The sequence below is a fragment of the Oncorhynchus keta genome, unplaced genomic scaffold, assembly GCF_023373465.1.
Source record: "Oncorhynchus keta strain PuntledgeMale-10-30-2019 unplaced genomic scaffold, Oket_V2 Un_scaffold_3956_pilon_pilon, whole genome shotgun sequence".
Taxonomy (NCBI): domain Eukaryota; kingdom Metazoa; phylum Chordata; class Actinopteri; order Salmoniformes; family Salmonidae; genus Oncorhynchus; species Oncorhynchus keta.
In genome coordinates this window covers 255,525-275,038 of record NW_026290928.1, presented here as the reverse complement: position 1 = coordinate 275,038, position 19,514 = coordinate 255,525, and the positions used below count along the sequence as shown (strand labels likewise).

The window sequence follows — 19,514 nt, the reverse complement described above, 5'->3', positions numbered from 1 at the left end:
CCACACCCATACCACACCCATACCACATCCATACCACACCCATACCACACCACACCCATACCACACCCATACCACACCCATACCACAACCATACCACATATACCACACCCATACCACACCCATACCACACCATACATACCACACCCCACACCCATACCACAATACCATACCACAACCATACATACCACAACCATACCGCCATCCACACCATACCACACCCATCCATACCACACCATACCATCCACACCACACCCATACCACACCCATACCACACCCATACCACACCCATACCACATACCACACCCATACCACACCCACACCACAACCATACCACACCCATACCACACCCATACCACACCCATACCGCACCCATACCACACCCATACCACACCCATACCACACCCATACCGCACCCATACCACACCCATACCACACCCATACCACACCCATACCGCATCCATACCACACCCATACCACACCCATACCACACCCATACCACACCCATACCGCATCCATACCGCACCCATACCACACCCATACCACACCCATACCACACCCATACCGCATCCATACCACATCCATACCACACCCATACCACACCCATACCACACCCATACCACATCCATACCACACCCATACCACACCCCATACCACCACCGCATCCATACCACACCCATACCCACACCCATACCACACCCATACCATACCACACCCATACCACACCCATACCACACCCATACCGCATCCATACCACAACCATACCATACCACACCCATACCACACCCATACCACACCATACATACCACATCCATACCACACCCATACCACATCCATACCACACCCATACCACATCCATACCACACCCATACCACATCCATACCGTCCATACCACACCCATACCACATCCATCCACCACACCCATACCACACCCATACCATCCATACCACATCCATACCACACCCATACCACATCCATACCACACCCATACCACACCCATACCACACCCATACCACATCCATACCACACCCATACCACACCCATACCACACCATACCACACCCATACCACATCCATACCACACCCATACCACACCCATACCACATCCATACCACACCCATACCACACCCATACCACACCCATACCACATCCATACCACACCCATACCACACCCATACCACACCCATACCACACCCATACCACATCCATACCACACCCATACCACACCCATACCATCCCCATACCACACCCATACCAGAGGTCTATCTAAAGTCCAATCTAGACATACGGCACCAGTCAAACGTTTGGACACACCTACTTATTCAAGGGTTTTTCTTTATCTTTAAAACTATTTTCTACATTGTAGAATAATAGTGAAGAATTCAAAACTATGAAATAACACATATGGAATCATGTAGTAACCAAAAATAATAAGAAGAGACTTGCTTGGGCCGAGAAACACGAGTAATAGAGATTAGACCGGTGGAAATCTGTCCTTTGGTCTAATGATTCCAAATTTGAGATTTTTGGTTCGAACTGTTGTGATCTCCGCATGTGTGGTTCCCACCGTGAAGCATGGAGGAGGTGGTGTGATGGTTTATCACATAAATATTTCACATTTGAAAGTGAATTGCATTAGAAACAAATAATTTTACTTCTAACTTTAAATGTTCCCAATGCAGCACACTCTTGTAAGAATAACAACCACCACCCTGGATAATTAGATTAATATAAACAATTGATTCTTAAAAGTGATAAAGCAATAGAATGGGAAACGTTTTACCAGACTAGATAAATATCAATCAAACATTTTTTTTTTAAATAGACACTTACAAACAAATACAAGAACATGTTTCAGTATAATACAATATGCAAAAAGATATAGATTTATTCAATGTTAATACCGAAAAGGCTTTCGACCATCTTGAATTGGCTATTCGCTTCAAAACTTTGGAAGCTTTCAACTTTCCAGATGAAATAATGCATTTTATAAAAATGATGAAATTGCTTTAGAATGGGGCACAAGACAAGGATGTCCTCTCTCCCCCCTCCTGTTTGCACTGGCAATTGAACCGCTTGCAGAAAGAATTAGACAGGACCCAAAAGTAGCAGGTATCATCAGTATTGGTAAACATTAGTATAATTAGTATATACAATCTCCTGATATACCTGATCAATATTGAAAAGTCAATGCTCCCCCCCCTTCCCTGCCCTAAATATTTTCAGAATACTCTAAAATCTTAGAATATAAAATGTACGTGGAAAAAACAGCAATCTTTTAAGTAGACTACAAAAAATATCAAACACTTAGGATGCTTAATAATTGAAAGCAGACCAATATGAAAGCAGACCTAATTAAATGGAACAATCTTCCTATAATTCTAACAGGAAGAATAAACCTCTTCAGAATGGCAATGTTTTTATACTTATTCTGGGTAATGCCAATTAGCCCACCGAAGACATTATTTTAAAAAGTATACAAATAAAACTCATAGACTTAAAAGGAACATTTTCCATCTTCCTAAATCTGAGGTTTTAACCTTTCAGACTTGGAATTGTATCAACTCTCCACCCAGGGCTTTCACTTGGGACATATAGTTAAATGTACTAAAGAGGAACAATGGGTACATATTGAAGATGCACATGCTTCATAGTTAAGAACACTATAACAATATGGAACACTATAACAATATAGAACACTATAACAATATAGAACACTATAACAATATAGAACACTATAACAATATAGAACACTATAACAACATGGAACACTATAACAATATGGAACACTATAACAATATGGAACACTATAACAATATAGAACACTATAACCGTATAGAACACTATAACAATATAGAACACTATAACAATATAGAACTTTATAACAATATGGAACACTATAACAATATGGAACACTATAACAATATAGAACACTATAACCGTATAGAACACTATAACAATATAGAACACTATAACCGTATAGAACACTATAACAATATAGAACACTATAACAATATAGAACTTTATAACAATATGGAACACTATAACAATATGGAACACTATAACAATATGGAACACTATAACAATATAGAACACTATAACAATATGGAACACCATAACAATATAGAACACTATAACAATTTACCCTCTGACCTGCACTTTACCCTCATCATGTGCGTCAAAGGCAGGGTTTTACAGGTAACCAGGAGTGGTTACAACCCTGATCAGCCAATCAGAGGTGTCCCTAACAGCGATGACTGTTATCAAGGAACCTTACATCATCCAATAAGGATTGGTTCAACTTCCTGATTTGTGTAGCAGGAAGAGAATGATCTGAATGCAGGCGTTATGGGGTAACAGTTTTTAATGCCTTAGCAAAACACCTATCCATCCCTCTCCTCCCTCTATCCCATGCCAGCAGCATACCACCCTGCAGCATACCACCCTGCATACCACCCTGCAGCATACCACTGCTGGCTTGCTTCTGAAGCTAAGCAGGGTTGGTCCTGGTCAGTCCCTGGATGGGAGACCAGATGCTACTGGAAGTGGTGTTGGAGGGTCAGTAGGAGGCACTCTTTCCTCTGGTCTAAAAAAATAAACATATATCCCATCACCCCAGGGCAGTGATTGGGGACATTGCCCTGTGTAGGGTGCTGTCTTTCGGATGGGACGTTAAACAAGTGTCCTGACTCTCTGTGGTCACTAAAGATCCCATGGCACTTATTGTTAGAGTAGAGGTGTTAACCCCGGTGTCCTGGCTAAATTCACAATCTGGCCTTCATACCATCATGGACACCTAATCATCCCCAGTTTACAATTGGCTCATTCATCTCCTCTCCTCTGTAACTATTCCCCAGGTCGTTGCTGTAAATGGGTTCTCAGTCAAATTAACTGGTAAAAGAAGAGTTTAAAAATATATAAATCAATGATTCCTCCCTCCTCTGTCACTCACCCAGGCCTAGGGTGTGTACACACACCAATAATCTGCCAATCCTGTTTCTGCCTCCCCTGCAGTTTTCATCTATCTCTCTCTCTCTCTCTCTCTCTCTCTCTCTCTCTCTCTCTCTCTCTCTCTCTCTCTCTCTCTCTCTCTCTCTCTCTCTCTCTCTGTCTCTCTCTCTCTCTCTCTCTCTCTCTCTCTGTCTCTCTCTGTCTCACACACACCAACAATCTGCCAATCCTGTTTCTCCCTCCGCTGCAGTTTTCACCTCTGTCTCTCATACATTCACAAGCTGATCCTGGGACAGAGCTCTTTTCACACCCTTGGAACTCGACACTGAGATTTCTATCCACTTCACAGCCCCCTAAACTGAAAGGCCTGTCTCTGCTCTCACAGACAGGGGAACAGATTGAACATTTTGCATGGTTGCTTAGCCAGTCAGTTCCTTGAATTAACCTGAATATATATATACATATATCTCTTCACATCATTACCCCATCACAGTGTCTCTCTTCACATCATTACCCCATCACAGTGTCTCTCCTCACATCATTACCCCATCACAGTGTCTCTCTTCACATCATTACCCCATCACAGTGTCTCTCTTCACATCATTACCCCATCACAGTGTCTCTTCACATCATTACCCCATCACAGTGTCTCTCTTCACATCATTACCCCATCACAGTGTCTCTCTTCACATCATTACCCCATCACAGTGTCTCTCCTCACATCATTACCCCGTCACAGTGTCTCTCTTCACATCATTACCCCATCACAGTGTCTCTCTTCACATCATTACCTCATCACAGTGTCTCTCTTCACATCATTACCCCATCACAGTGTCTCTCTTCACATCATTACCCCATCACAGTGTCTCTCCTCACATCATTACCCCGTCACAGTGTCTCTCCTCACATCATTACCCCATCACAGTGTCTCTCTTCACATCATTACCCCGTCACAGTGTCTCTCCTCACATCATTACCCCATCACAGTGTCTCTCTTCACATCATTACCCCATCACAGTGTCTCTCCTCACATCATTACCCCATCACAGTGTCTCTCCTCACATCATTACCCCGTCACAGTGTCTCTCTTCACATCATTACCCCATCACAGTGTCTCTCTTCACATCATTACCCCATCACAGTGTCTCTCTTCACATCATTACCCCATCACAGTGTCTCTCTTCACATCATTACCCCATCACAGTGTCTCTTCACATCATTACCCCATCACAGTGTCTCTCTTCACATCATTACCCCATCACAGTGTCTCTCTTCACATCATTACCCCATCACAGTGTCTCTCCTCACATCATTACCCCGTCACAGTGTCTCTCTTCACATCATTACCCCATCACAGTGTCTCTCTTCACATCATTACCCCATCACAGTGTCTCTCTTCACATCATTACCCCATCACAGTGTCTCTCTTCACATCATTACCCCATCACAGTGTCTCTCCTCACATCATTACCCCATCACAGTGTCTCTCTTCACATCATTACCCCATCACAGTGTCTCTCTTCACATCATTACCCCATCACAGTGTCTCTCTTCACATCATTACCCCATCACAGTGTCTCTCTTCACATCATTACCCCATCACAGTGTCTCTCCTCACATCATTACCCCATCACAGTGTCTCTCTTCACATCATTACCCCATCACAGTGTCTCTCTTCACATCATTACCCCATCACAGTGTCTCTCTTCACATCATTACCCCATCACAGTGTCTCTCTTCACATCATTACCCCATCACAGTCTCTCTCCTCACATCATTACATTACCCATCACAGTGTCTCTCTTCACATCATTACCCCATCACAGTGTCTCTCTTCACATCATTACCCCATCACAGTGTCTCTCTTCACATCATTACCCCATCACAGTGTCTCTCTTCACATCATTACCCCATCACAGTGTCTCTCTTCACATCATTACCCCATCACAGTCTCTCACATCATTACCCCATCACAGTGTCTCTCTTCACATCATTACCCCATCACAGTGTCTCTCTTCACATCATTACCCCATCACAGTGTCTCTCTTCACATCATTACCCCATCACAGTGTCTCTCTTCACATCATTACCCCATCACAGTGTCTCTCTTCACATCATTATCCCATCACAGTGTCTCTCTTCACATCATTACCCCATCACAGTGTCTCTCTTCACATCATTACCCCATCACAGTGTCTCTCTTCACATCATTACCCCATCACAGTCTCTCACATCATTACCCCATCACAGTGTCTCTCTTCACATCATTACCCCATCACAGTGTCTCTCTTCACATCATTACCCCATCACAGTGTCTCTCTTCACATCATTACCCCATCACAGTGTCTCTCTTCACATCATTACCCCATCACAGTGTCTCTCTTCACATCATTACCCCATCACAGTGTCTCTCTTCACATCATTACCCCATCACAGTGTCTCTCCTCACATCATTACCCCATCACAGTCTCTCACAGTGTCTCTCTCTCACATCATTACCCCATCACAGTGTCTCTCTTCACATCATTAGCCCATCACAGTGTCTCTCCTCACATCATTACCCCATCACAGTGTCTCTCTTCACATCATTACCCCATCACAGTGTCTCTCTTCACATCATTACCCCATCACAGTGTCTCTCTTCACATCATTACCCCGTCACAGTCTCTCACATCATTACCCCATCACAGTGTCTCTCCTCACATCATTACCCCATCACAGTGTCTCTCCTCACATCATTACCCCATCACAGTGTCTCTCCTCACATCATTACCCCATCACAGTGTCTCTCCTCACATCATTACCCCATCACAGTGTCTCTCCTCACATCATTACCCCATCACAGTGTCTCTCTTCACATCATTACCCCATCACAGTGTCTCTCTTCACATCATTACCCCATCACAGTGTCTCTCTTCACATCATTATCCCATCACAGTGTCTCTCTTCACATCATTACCCCATCACAGTCTCTCACATCATTACCCCATCACAGTCTCTCACATCATTACCCCATCACAGTCTCTCACATCATTACCCCATCACAGTGTCTCTCCTCACATCATTACCCCATCACAGTGTCTCTCTTCACATCATTACCCCATCACAGTGTCTCTCTTCACATCATTACCCCATCACAGTGTCTCTCACATCATTACCCCATCACAGTCTCTCACATCATTACCCCATCACAGTCTCTCACATCATTACCCCATCACAGTGTCTCTCCTCACATCATTACCCCATCACAGTGTCTCTTCACATCATTACCCCATCACAGTCTCTCACATCATTACCCCATCACAGTCTCTCACATCATTACCCCATCACAGTGTCTCTCCTCACATCATTACCCCATCACAGTGTCTCTTCACATCATTACCCCATCACAGTGTCTCTCCTCACATCATTACCCCATCACAGTGTCTCTCTTCACATCATTACCCCATCACAGTGTCTCTCTCACATCATTACCCCATCACAGTCTCTCACATCATTACCCCATCACAGTGTCTCTCCTCACATCATTACCCCATCACAGTGTCTCTCCTCACATCATTACCCCATCACAGTCTCTCACATCATTACCCCATCACAGTGTCTCTCCTCACATCATTACCCCATCACAGTGTCTCTCCTCACATCATTACCCCATCACAGTGTCTCTCCTCACATCATTACCCCATCACAGTGTCTCACATCATTACCCCATCACAGTGTCTCTCCTCACATCATTACCCCATCACAGTGTCTCTCCTCACATCATTACCCCATCACAGTGTCTCTCCTCACATCATTACCCCATCACAGTCTCTCACATCATTATCCCATCACAGTGTCTCTCCTCACATCATTACCCCATCACAGTCTCTCACATCATTACCCCATCACAGTGTCTCTCCTCACATCATTACCCCATCACAGTCTCTCACATCATTACCCCATCACAGTGTCTCTCCTCACATCATTACCCCATCACAGTGTCTCTCCTCACATCATTACCCCATCACAGTGTCTCTCTTCACATCATTACCCCATCACAGTGTCTCTCTTCACATCATTACCCCATCACAGTGTCTCTCTTCACATCATTACCCCATCACAGTGTCTCTCTTCACATCATTACCCCATCACAGTGTCTCCTCACATCATTACCTCATCACAGTGTCTCTCTTCACATCATTACCCCATCACAGTGTCTCTCTCCACATCATTACCCCATCACAGTGTCTCTCTGTGGACAGAGCTAGCCTATCACAGTCTCTCTGGGGACAGAGCTAGCCTATCACAGTCTCTCTGGGGACAGAGCTAGCCTATCACAGTCTCTCTGGGGACAGAGATAGGCTATAAGGGAGGGTGTGGGAGCGAAGGACAAGCTGCTGTGTTTTATAAAAAGGATTCCTATACACCATAATAATGAAGACTGTGGCCATATCAGGGCTACTGGCTTTATATACACCATAATAATGTATCCATGTCAGGGCTACTGGGTTTATATACACCATAATAATGTATCCATGTCAGGGCTACTGGCTTTATATACACCATAATAATGTAGCCATATCAGGGCTACTGGGTTTATATACACCATAATAATGAAGACTGTGGCCATATCAGGGCTACTGGCTTTCTATACACCATAATAATGTAGCCATATCAGGGCTACTGGGTTTATAAACACCATAATAATGTAGCCATATCAGGGCTACTGGGTTTATATACACCATAATAATGTAGCCATATCAGGGCTACTGGGTTTATAAACACCATAATAATGTAGCCATATCAGGGCTACTGGGTTTATATACACCATAATAATGTAGCCATATCAGGGCTACTGGGTTTATATACACCATAATAATGTAGCCATATCAGGGCTACTGGGTTTATATACACCATAATAATGTATCCATATCAGGGCTACTGGGTTTATATACACCATAATAATGTATCCATATCAGGGCTACTGGGTTTATATACACCATAATAATGTATCCATATCAGGGCTACTGGGTTTATATACACCATAATAATGTATCCATATCAGGGCTACTGGGTTTATAAACACCATAATAATGTAGCCATATCAGGGCTACTGGGTTTCTATCCACCATAATAATGTATCCATATTAGGGCTACTGGGTTTATATACACCATAATAATGTAGCCATATCAGGGCTACTGGGTTTATATACACCATAATAATGAAGACTATTTCCATATAAGGGCTACTGGGTTTATATACACCATAATAATGTATCCATATCAGGGCTACTGGGTTTATATACACCATAATAATGAAGACTATTTCCATATCAGGGCTACTGGGTTTATATACACCATAATAATGTATCCATATCAGGGCTACTGGGTTTATATACACCATAATAATGTATCCATATCAGGGCTACTGGGTTTCTATACACCATAATAATGTATCCATTTCAGGGCTACTGGGTTTCTATACACCATAATAATGTATCCATATCAGGGCTACTGGGTTTATATACACCATAATAATGTAGCCATATCAGGGCTACTGGGTTTCTATACACCATAATAATGTAGCCATATCAGGGCTACTGGGTTTCTATACACCATAATAATGTAGCCATATCAGGGCTACTGGGTTTATATACACCATAATAATGAAGAATATTTCCATATCAGGGCTAATGGCTTTCTATACACCATAATAATGTAGCCATATCAGGGCTACTAGGTTTCTCGCCTAACATCTCCTAGCTGTGACAGTATTCCCTGTATACTACACTATTGGCCTCGTTCAACACATCCTGATTGGTCACATTCTGTTTCACTGCAAGTGAAAGTAAATGGAGAGCAGCGTTCCACTGTGGTTCACAAGGCTACTATACTATGGCCTCTCAGGTATCGTCTCTTGCCTGGGCTTTACTATCCTCTCTTCTGTTTGTCTCCAGGAAAGGCAAAGATGTGCCTCCATCCTTCAAGCACTTCTTCAGCAGCGCCGTGGCCCTCAGCTGCATCAACCTTTCAGGAACCAAACTCCCTCCAGAGGCCTTGAAGTGAGCAGACTAACCATGTCTCTGTCTTTCTCTGTCTCTGTCTCTGTCTTTCTCTCATCTCTCTGTCTTTCTCTCCTCTCTGTCATCTCTGTCATCTCTCTGTCTTTCTCTTCTCTCTGTCTTTCTCTCCTCTCTCTGTCTTTCTCTCATCTGTCTCTGTCTTTCTCTCCCTTCTCTGTCTTTCTCTCCTCTGTCTCTGTCTTTCTCTCCTCTGTCTCTGTCTTTCTCTCCTCTGTCTCTGTCTTTCTCTCCTCTCTCTGTCTTTCTCTCCTCTCTCTGTCTTTCTCTCCTCTCTCTGTCTTTCTCTCCTCTCTCTGTCTTTCTCTCCTCTCTCTGTCTTTCTCTCCTCTGTCTCTGTCTTTCTCTCCTCTGTCTCTGTCTTTCTCTCCTCTGTCTCTGTCTTTCTCTCTCTGTCTCTGTCTTTCTCTCTCTGTCTCTGTCTTTCTCTCTCTCTCTGTCTTTCTCTCCTCTCTCTGTCTTTCTCTCCTCTGTCTCTGTCTTTCTCTCCTCTGTCTCTGTCTTTCTCTCCTCTCTCTGTCTTTCTCTCCTCTGTCTTTCTCTCCTCTGTCTCTGTCTTTCTCTCCTCTGTCTCTGTCTTTCTCTCCTCTGTCTGTCTTTCTCTCCTCTGTCTCTGTCTTTCTCTGTCTCTGTCTTTCTCTCTGTCTCTGTCTTTCTCTCTGTCTCTGTCTTTCTCTGTCTCTGTCTTTCTCTCTGTGTCTTTCTCCTCTGTCTCTGTCTTTCTCTCCTCTGTCTCTGTCTTTCTCTCCTCTGTCTCTGTCTTTCTCTCCTCTGACCCTGTCTTTCTCTCCTCTCTCTGTCTTTCTCTCCTCTCTCTGTCTTTCTCTCTCTCTGTCTTTCTCTCCTCTGTCTCTGTCTTTCTCTGTCTCTGTCTTTCTCTCTCTCTGTCTTTCTCTCTGTCTCTGTCTTTCTCTCTGTCTCTGTCTTTCTCTGTCTCTGTCTTTCTCTCCTCTCTCTGTCTTTCTCTCCTCTGTCTCTGTCCTTCTCTCCTCCCCCTGTCTAAATCTCTCAGTTCTTCTCTCCCCCCCTCTGTCTCAATCTCTTCTGTCCCTCCTTCTCACTTTCCTTCTCTCTCATCTCTTTCTTTCTCTCTCTGTGTCTCTTCTCTCTCTTACGCTCCCCTCCAATATATATATTTTTCCTAATAGGAAATAGAGCTACAATAGAGAACACCTTCCTAATATTGAGTTGCACCCCCTTTTGCCCTGAGAACAGCCTCAATTCGTCAGGCATGGACTACAAGGTGTCAAAAGCGTTCCACAGGGATGCTGGCCCATTTTGACTCTAATTGCTTCCCACAGTCGTGTCCAGTTGTCTGGGATGTCCTTTGGGTGGTCGACCATTCTGGATACACACAGGAAACTGTTGAGCGTGAAAAACCCAGCAGTTCATGACGCTTCTGGCACCTATGACCGCTCCCTGTTCAAAGGCTCTTTAAGCTCTTGTCCTGCCCATTCACCCTCTGGATACATAAACAATGCCCCCCCCAGGGCGCCAGGCTGCCCTGCATCACGCACTCCTATCATCCATTACGCACACCTCTGTTCACCTGGTCTCACTCATCACCTGCCTTCCCTCGTCACGCCCATCGGCGATATTGGACTCACCTGGTCTCACTCATCACCTGTTATTACCTCCCCTATATGTATCAGTTCCCTGCTCTGGTCACCTGGTCTCACTCATCACCTGTTATTACCTCCCCTATATGTATCAGTTCCTCAGCTCTGGTCACCTGGTCTCACTCATCACCTGTTATTACCTCCCCTATATGTATCAGTTCCTCAGCTCTGTTCACCTGGTCTCACTCATCACCTGTTATTACCTCCCCTATATGTATCAGTTCCACAGCTCTGTTCACCTGGTCTCACTCATCACCTGTTATTACCTCCCCTATATGTATCAGTTCCTCAGCTCTGTTCACCTGGTCTCACTCATCACCTGTTATTACCTCCCTATATGTATCAGTTCCTCAGCTCTGTTCACCTGGTCTCACTCATCACCTGTTATTACCTCCCTATATGTATCAGTTCCTCAGCTCTGTTCACCTGGTCTCACTCATCACCTGTTATTACCTCCCTATATGTATCAGTTCCTCAGCTCTGTTCACCTGGTCTCACTCATCACCTGTTATTACCTCCCTATATGTATCAGTTCCTCAGCTCTGTTCACCTGGTCTCACTCATCACCTGTTATTACCTCCCTATATGTATCAGTTCCTCAGCTCTGTTCACCTGGTCTCACTCATCACCTCTGCTCTGTTCACCTGGTCTCACTCATCACCTGTTATTACCTCCCCTATATGTATCAGTTCCTCAGCTCTGTTCACCTGGTCTCACTCATCACCTGTTATTACCTCCCTATATGTATCAGTTCCTCAGCTCTGTTCACCTGGTCTCACTCATCACCTGTTATTACCTCCCCTATATGTATCAGTTCCTCAGCTCTGTTCACCTGGTCTCACTCATCACCTGTTATTACCTCCCCTATATGTATCAGTTCCTCAGCTCTGTTCACCTGGTCTCACTCATCACCTGTTATTACCTCCCCTATATGTATCAGTTCCTCAGCTCTGTTCACCTGGTCTCACTCATCACCTGTTATTACCTCCCCTATATGTATCAGTTCCTCAGCTCTGTTCACCTGGTCTCACTCATCACCTGTTATTACCTCCCCTATATGTATCAGTTCCTCAGCTCTGTTCACCTGGTCTCACTCATCACCTGTTATTACCTCCCCTATATGTATCAGTTCCTCAGCTCTGTTCACCTGGTCTCACTCATCACCTGTTATTACCTCCCCTATATGTATCAGTTCCTCAGCTCTGTTCACCTGGTCTCACTCATCACCTGTTATTACCTCCCCTATATGTATCAGTTCCTCAGCTCTGTTCACCTGGTCTCACTCATCACCTGTTATTACCTCCCCTATATGTATCAGTTCCTCAGCTCTGTTCACCTGGTCTCACTCATCACCTGTTATTACCTCCCCTATATGTATCAGTTCCTCAGCTCTGTTCACCTGGTCTCACTCATCACCTGTTATTACCTCCCTATATGTATCAGTTCCTCAGCTCTGTTCACCTGGTCTCACTCATCACCTGTTATTACCTCCCCTATATGTATCAGTTCCTCAGCTCTGTTCACCTGGTCTCACTCATCACCTGTTATTACCTCCCCTATATGTATCAGTTCCTCAGCTCTGTTCACCTGGTCTCACTCATCACCTGTTATTACCTCCCCTATATGTATCAGTTCCTCAGCTCTGTTCACCTGGTCTCACTCATCACCTGTTATTACCTCCCCTATATGTATCAGTTCCTCAGCTCTGTTCACCTGGTCTCACTCATCACCTGTTATTACCTCCCCTATATGTATCAGTTCCTCAGCTCTGTTCACCTGGTCTCACTCATCACCTGTTATTACCTCCCCTATATGTATCAGTTCCTCAGCTCTGTTCACCTGGTCTCACTCATCACCTGTTATTACCTCCCCTATATGTATCAGTTCCTCAGCTCTGTTCACCTGGTCTCACTCATCACCTGTTATTACCTCCCCTATATGTATCAGTTCCTCAGCTCTGTTCACCTGGTCTCACTCATCACCTGTTATTACCTCCCCTATATGTATCAGTTCCAGCTCTGTTCACCTGGTCTCACTCATCACCTGTTATTACCTCCCCTATATGTATCAGTTCCTCAGCTCTGTTCACCTGGTCTCACTCATCACCTGTTATTACCTCCCCTATATGTATCAGTTCCCTCAGCTCTGTTCACCTGGTCTCACTCATCACCTGTTATTACCTCCCCTATATGTATCAGTTCCTCAGCTCTGTTCACCTGGTCTCACTCATCACCTGTTATTACCTCCCCTATATGTATCAGTTCCTCAGCTCTGTTCACCTGGTCTCACTCATCACCTGTTATTACCTCCCCTATATGTATCAGTTCCTCAGCTCTGTTCACCTGGTCTCACTCATCACCTGTTATTACCTCCCTATATGTATCAGTTCCTCAGCTCTGTTCACCTGGTCTCACTCATCACCTGTTATTACCTCCCCTATATGTATCAGTTCCTCAGCTCTGTTCACCTGGTCTCACTCATCACCTGTTATTACCTCCCTATATGTATCAGTTCCTCAGCTCTGTTCACCTGGTCTCACTCATCACCTGTTATTACCTCCCCTATATGTATCAGTTCCTCAGCTCTGTTCACCTGGTCTCACTCATCACCTGTTATTACCTCCCCTATATGTATCAGTTCCTCAGCTCTGTTCACCTGGTCTCACTCATCACCTGTTATTACCTCCCCTATATGTATCAGTTCCTCAGCTCTGTTCACCTGGTCTCACTCATCACCTGTTATTACCTCCCTATATGTATCAGTTCCTCAGCTCTGTTCACCTGGTCTCACTCATCACCTGTTATTACCTCCCTATATGTATCAGTTCCTCAGCTCTGTTCACCTGGTCTCACTCATCACCTGTTATTACCTCCCCTATATGTATCAGTTCCTCAGCTCTGTTCACCTGGTCTCACTCATCACCTGTTATTACCTCCCCTATATGTATCAGTTCCTCAGCTCTGTTCACCTGGTCTCACTCATCACCTGTTATTACCTCCCCTATATGTATCAGTTCCTCAGCTCTGTTCACCTGGTCTCACTCATCACCTGTTATTACCTCCCCTATATGTATCAGTTCCTCAGCTCTGTTCACCTGGTCTCACTCATCACCTGTTATTACCTCCCCTATATGTATCAGTTCCTCAGCTCTGTTCACCTGGTCTCACTCATCACCTGTTATTACCTCCCCTATATGTATCAGTTCCTCAGCTCTGTTCACCTGGTCTCACTCATCACCTGTTATTACCTCCCTATATGTATCAGTTCCTCAGCTCTGTTCACCTGGTCTCACTCATCACCTGTTATTACCTCCCCTATATGTATCAGTTCCTCAGCTCTGTTCACCTGGTCTCACTCATCACCTGTTATTACCTCCCCTATATGTATCAGTTCCTCAGCTCTGTTCACCTGGTCTCACTCATCACCTGTTATTACCTCCCCTATATGTATCAGTTCCTCAGCTCTGTTCACCTGGTCTCACTCATCACCTGTTATTACCTCCCCTATATGTATCAGTTCCCTGCTCTGTTCACCTGGTCTCACTCATCACCTGTTATTACCTCCCCTATATGTATCAGTTCCTCAGCTCTGTTCACCTGGTCTCACTCATCACCTGTTATTACCTCCCCTATATGTATCAGTTCCTCAGCTCTGTTCACCTGGTCTCACTCATCACCTGTTATTACCTCCCCTATATGTATCAGTTCCTCAGCTCTGTTCACCTGGTCTCACTCATCACCTGTTATTACCTCCCCTATATGTATCAGTTCCTCAGCTCTGTTCACCTGGTCTCACTCTGTCACCTGTTATTCACCTGTTATTACCTCCCTATATGTATCAGTTCCTCAGCTCTGTTCACCTGGTCTCACTCATCACCTGTTATTACCTCCCCTATATGTATCAGTTCCTCAGCTCTGTTCACCTGGTCTCACTCATCACCTGTTATTACCTCCCTATATGTATCAGTTCCTCAGCTCTGTTCACCTGGTCTCACTCATCACCTGTTATTACCTCCCCTATATGTATCAGTTCCTCAGCTCTGTTCACCTGGTCTCACTCATCACCTGTTATTACCTCCCCTATATGTATCAGTTCCTCAGCTCTGTTCACCTGGTCTCACTCATCACCTGTTATTACCTCCCCTATATGTATCAGTTCCTCAGCTCTGTTCACCTGGTCTCACTCATCACCTGTTATTACCTCCCCTATATGTATCAGTTCCTCAGCTCTGTTCACCTGGTCTCACTCATCACCTGTTATTACCTCCCCTATATGTATCAGTTCCCTGCTCTGTTCACCTGGTCTCACTCATCACCTGTTATTACCTCCCTATATGTATCAGTTCCTCAGCTCTGTTCACCTGGTCTCACTCATCACCTGTTATTACCTCCCCTATATGTATCAGTTCCTCAGCTCTGTTCACCTGGTCTCACTCATCACCTGTTATTACCTCCCCTATATGTATCAGTTCCTCAGCTCTGTTCACCTGGTCTCACTCATCACCTGTTATTACCTCCCCTATATGTATCAGTTCCTCAGCTCTGTTCACCTGGTCTCACTCACCACCTGTTATTACCTCCCCTATATGTATCAGTTCCCTGCTCTGTTCACCTGGTCTCACTCATCACCTGTTATTACCTCCCCTATATGTATCAGTTCCCTGCTCTGTTCACCTGGTCTCACTCATCACCTGTTATTACCTCCCCTATATGTATCAGTTCCCTGCTCTGTTCACCTGGTCTCACTCATCACCTGTTATTACCTCCCCTATATGTATCAGTTCCTCAGCTCTGTTCACCTGGTCTCACTCATCACCTGTTATTACCTCCCCTATATGTATCAGTTCCTCAGCTCTGTTCACCTGGTCTCACTCATCACCTGTTATTACCTCCCCTATATGTATCAGTTCCTCAGCTCTGTTCACCTGGTCTCACTCATCACCTGTTATTACCTCCCCTATATGTATCAGTTCCTCAGCTCTGTTCACCTGGTCTCACTCATCACCTGTTATTACCTCCCCTATATGTATCAGTTCCCTGCTCTGTTCACCTGGTCTCACTCATCACCTGTTATTACCTCCCTATATGTATCAGTTCCTCAGCTCTGTTCACCTGGTCTCACTCATCACCTGTTATTACCTCCCCTATATGTATCAGTTCCTCAGCTCTGTTCACCTGGTCTCACTCATCACCTGTTATTACCTCCCCTATATGTATCAGTTCCTCAGCTCTGTTCACCTGGTCTCACTCATCACCTGTTATTACCTCCCCTATATGTATCAGTTCCTCAGCTCTGTTCACCTGGTCTCACTCATCACCTGTTATTACCTCCCCTATATGTATCAGTTCCTGCTCTGTTCACCTGTATCAGTTCAGTTCCTCAGCTCTGTTCACCTGGTCTCACTCATCACCTGTTATTACCTCCCCTATATGTATCAGTTCCTCAGCTCTGTTCACCTGGTCTCACTCATCACCTGTTATTACCTCCCCTATATGTATCAGTTCCTCAGCTCTGTTCACCTGGTCTCACTCATCACCTGTTATTACCTCCCCTATATGTATCAGTTCCCTGCTCTGTTCACCTGGTCTCACTCATCACCTGTTATTACCTCCCCTATATGTATCAGTTCCTCAGCTCTGTTCACCTGGTCTCACTCATCACCTGTTATTACCTCCCCTATATGTATCAGTTCCCTGCTCTGTTCACCTGGTCTCACTCATCACCTGTTATTACCTCCCCTATATGTATCAGTTCCTCAGCTCTGTTCACCTGGTCTCACTCATCACCTGTTATTACCTCCCCTATATGTATCAGTTCCTCAGCTCTGTTCACCTGGTCTCACTCATCACCTGTTATTACCTCCCCTATATGTATCAGTTCCTCAGCTCTGTTCACCTGGTCTCACTCATCACCTGTTATTACCTCCCCTATATGTATCAGTTCCTCAGCTCTGTTCACCTGGTCTCACTCATCACCTGTTATTACCTCCCCTATATGTATCAGTTCCCTGCTCTGTTCACCTGGTCTCACTCATCACCTGTTATTACCTCCCCTATATGTATCAGTTCCCTGCTCTGTTCACCTGGTCTCACTCATCACCTGTTATTACCTCCCCTATATGTATCAGTTCCTCAGCTCTGTTCACCTGGTCTCACTCATCACCTGTTATTACCTCCCCTATATGTATCAGTTCCCTGCTCTGTTCACCTGGTCTCACTCATCACCTGTTATTACCTCCCCTATATGTATCAGTTCCTCAGCTCTGTTCACCTGGTCTCACTCATCACCTGTTATTACCTCCCCTATATGTATCAGTTCCCTGCTCTGTTCACCTGGTCTCACTCATCACCTGTTATTACCTCCCCTATATGTATCAGTTCCTCAGCTCTGTTCACCTGGTCTCACTCATCACCTGTTATTACCTCCCCTATATGTATCAGTTCCCTGCTCTGTTCACCTGGTCTCACTCATCACCTGTTATTACCTCCCCTATATGTATCAGTTCCTCAGCTCTGTTCACCTGGTCTCACTCATCACCTGTTATTACCTCCCCTATATGTATCAGTTCCTCAGCTCTGTTCACCTGGTCTCACTCATCACCTGTTATTACCTCCCCTATATGTATCAGTTCCCTGCTCTGTTCACCTGGTCTCACTCATCACCTGTTATTACCTCCCCTATATGTATCAGTTCCTCAGCTCTGTTCACCTGGTCTCACTCATCACCTGTTATTACCTCCCCTATATGTATCAGTTCCTCAGCTCTGTTCACCTGGTCTCACTCATCACCTGTTATTACCTCCCCTATATGTATCAGTTCCTCAGCTCTGTTCACCTGGTCTCACTCATCACCTGTTATTACCTCCCTATATGTATCAGTTCCTCAGCTCTGTTCACCTGGTCTCACTCATCACCTGTTATTACCTCCCCTATATGTATCAGTTCCCTGCTCTGTTCACCTGGTCTCACTCATCACCTGTTATTACCTCCCTATATGTATCAGTTCCTCAGCTCTGTTCACCTGGTCTCACTCATCACCTGTTATTACCTCCCTATATGTATCAGTTCCTCAGCTCTGTTCACCTGGTCTCACTCATCACCTGTTATTACCTCCCTATATGTATCAGTTCCTCAGCTCTGTTCACCTGGTCTCACTCATCACCTGTTATTACCTCCCTATATGTATCAGTTCCTCAGCTCTGTTCACCTGGTCTCACTCATCACCTGTTATTACCTCCCCTATATGTATCAGTTCCTCAGCTCTGTTCACCTGGTCTCACTCATCACCTGTTATTACCTCCCCTATATGTATCAGTTCCTCAGCTCTGTTCACCTGGTCTCACTCATCACCTGTTATTACCTCCCCTATATGTATCAGTTCCTCAGCTCTGTTCACCTGGTCTCACTCATCACCTGTTATTACCTCCCCTATATGTATCAGTTCCTCAGCTCTGTTCACCTGGTCTCACTCATCACCTGTTATTACCTCCCCTATATGTATCAGTTCCTCAGCTCTGTTCACCTGGTCTCACTCATCACCTGTTATTACCTCCCCTATATGTATCAGTTCCTCAGCTCTGTTCACCTGGTCTCACTCATCACCTGTTATTACCTCTCCTATATGTATCAGTTCCTCAGCTCTGTTCACCTGGTCTCACTCATCACCTGTTATTACCTCCCCTATATGTATCAGTTCCTCAGCTCTGTTCACCTGGTCTCACTCATCACCTGTTATTACCTCCCCTATATGTATCAGTTCCTCAGCTCTGTTCACCTGGTCTCACTCATCACCTGTTATTACCTCCCCTATATGTATCAGTTCCCTGCTCTGTTCACCTGGTCTCACTCATCACCTGTTATTACCTCCCCTATATGTATCAGTTCCCT

The 19,514-nt window shown here is 44.8% G+C and overlaps 1 long non-coding RNA gene and 1 pseudogene across 14 annotated transcripts; one reads left to right on the top strand and one right to left on the bottom strand.

Annotated features, from left to right (window-relative positions):
* Nucleotides 1-19,514, top strand: part of LOC118381799 (F-actin-uncapping protein LRRC16A-like) — a 279,527-nt pseudogene that overhangs the window by 163,039 nt on the left and 96,974 nt on the right.
* Nucleotides 11,512-18,483, bottom strand: LOC127928774 (uncharacterized). 14 transcript variants are annotated; one of them, XR_008132162.1, is made up of 5 exons: nt 17,112-18,483; nt 16,205-16,704; nt 15,892-15,953; nt 11,832-11,894; nt 11,626-11,705 (listed from the first exon to the last, which is right to left on the bottom strand). It is a non-coding gene; the product is annotated as an uncharacterized LOC127928774 (long non-coding RNA). The 14 variants fall into 14 exon arrangements; XR_008132159.1 differs by lacking the exons at nt 11,626-11,705; nt 11,832-11,894 and adding an exon at nt 11,512-11,575 and having other exon boundaries at nt 15,819-15,953; XR_008132164.1 differs by lacking the exons at nt 11,626-11,705; nt 11,832-11,894 and having other exon boundaries at nt 15,597-15,953; nt 17,112-17,236; nt 17,300-18,483.